The 1,710-nt window shown below is 45.3% G+C and overlaps 1 long non-coding RNA gene across 2 annotated transcripts in view; it reads right to left on the bottom strand.

Annotated features, from left to right (window-relative positions):
- The window catches only part of LOC116705521 (uncharacterized), an 8,478-nt gene that overhangs the window by 966 nt on the left and 5,802 nt on the right, over nt 1-1,710 (bottom strand). The window contains exon 1 of one of the 2 annotated variants that reach the window (XR_004335949.1): nt 939-949. The exons of the other annotated variant lie outside the window; for it this stretch is intronic. This is a non-coding gene — a long non-coding RNA (uncharacterized LOC116705521). Of the gene's footprint in view, nt 1-938; nt 950-1,710 lie in introns of those variants that run through there. 2 annotated transcript variants of the gene reach the window in all.

Genomic DNA, 1,710 nt, shown 5'->3' with positions numbered 1-1,710 from the left:
CTGTCTGTCTGTCTGTCCGTCTGTCCGTTCGTCCAGACACAGTCACTAACTTGCGCTTTTCCAGCGGGGTGGGGGGGGCGTCATATTCTCTGAGGGTGTGGTTTTGTGTGTTTCTAAAGACTTTGCGCCCGAATGTAGAGTCCAAAATTGAGCCCAATTACATTCTCCTTCTCAGCCATGCAATCAGTACTTACCTTTATTACTTATTTATTTTTAAATGCTCCTTGTAGTTCTCTGCACCGTCACTGTCGTCCCTTCACCTCATCAGATTTTAGACCTCCACCGCCTTGTTACTTCGCCTGTCACTCACAATAATCAAGAGGCTTGGATTTGCGCTTGTCAACGTGGAGGAAAAGATCTGTTGTAATTTAATAATAAACTATGATCTTTTTCTTTCTCCTTTTGTGGAAACATTGTGCACGGTGTGCTGTTTCTCATGACTAGAGACGTTAGCACTTTTTCAAACAATTAAATATTCTGTGTGAACATAATTTAATGAAGCTGATTATATTTTTTAAACAAGCCCTGTTCTCTCTAAATATGCTGACCAGACACAAGCTGAAGGGAATTAGATGTTAAAGTTCTGTAAACTGGGGTTCTTGTGTGATACCCAGTTTGTTACCAGATCTTAGCAATTACCCTGTTTTATGCCATGGTCTGGGTGAATACTAGGTCTGTCTAGTCCACACAGCTTTCTGGGATGGGAGAAAAACATGATCTGGTTTATTAGCATCTCTTTAAACCAATAACAATCGTCTTGGGCGTTGCTAAGCACCGGACGGAACCACGACTTCTCTGCAAGTTTTGGCTACTCTGCTTGTCACTGGTCGACGTCTGGTCAAGTGACGCTCCGAGCTGCAGAAAAAAGGACGCTGGCGACGCCAAGTGTGTAGCTTCAAAATCCAGACCCAAAGGTGTGCCATCGAGTAATGAAGGACGCCCATCTCTGGGGGCGGCACCAAAAGCATCCTTTTGAAAATCTCACTGCATACAATTGGATAACACTACGACCAATCACAACAACACACGAGGTGATGTATCCAGAGCCCCTGTACGGTTAGCTAACTGGGAGATTAGACTGTCATCTGTTCAGCTCGCCTCTGGCCCCGCCTACATCAGATAAACCGATGTGATTGGTGCAGCTCGGCTACAAGGGCATAGTTAATGAGCAGAATTACTTGATGCCAGAGTAACTTGCTGAGCAAATTCAAATGGTGCTCTAGCGAGAAGTCTGGATTTCCAGGTTAGTGTGAGCAACAGAAAACTCAGATTGGACAGATAGTCTAGCTAGCTGTCTGGTTACCTGGTCCTCAGATCTCTGCAGGGTAAATCCAGAGTCCTCAGAAATCCACCGGAGGTTAGCACGCCAACACAAAGAGAGCCCAAAATAACATACAGTCGGTGGAATTTCCGGCGGCACCTGAACAATCCCGTGAAGTGGAAACAACAGCCAACACGATAGAAACAAGCCCGCTTAATGACTCATCAGATCTGGTACCCATACTACGTCAACCGTTTCAATATTATGTCCTTGCACAGAGTTCATTAGACAGCTCGTCAAGTGGAGTGACGAGTGTGAAATTTGCCGACCGAGCAAGAGGAAGGTTGAACTGTCAAAACACAGAGCAGCTTAAATGCTAAACCGCCGAGTCATGAAACCGAGACATCAAGCACAGAGCTGATTATGGAGACTGTTGACTGTTGGCATTG

This window comes from Etheostoma spectabile, chromosome 17, assembly GCF_008692095.1.
Source record: "Etheostoma spectabile isolate EspeVRDwgs_2016 chromosome 17, UIUC_Espe_1.0, whole genome shotgun sequence".
In the NCBI taxonomy this organism is placed as follows: Eukaryota; Metazoa; Chordata; class Actinopteri; order Perciformes; family Percidae; genus Etheostoma; species Etheostoma spectabile.
Note: the sequence above shows the minus strand (reverse complement) of the source record. Positions and strands in the feature narration are given on the sequence as shown.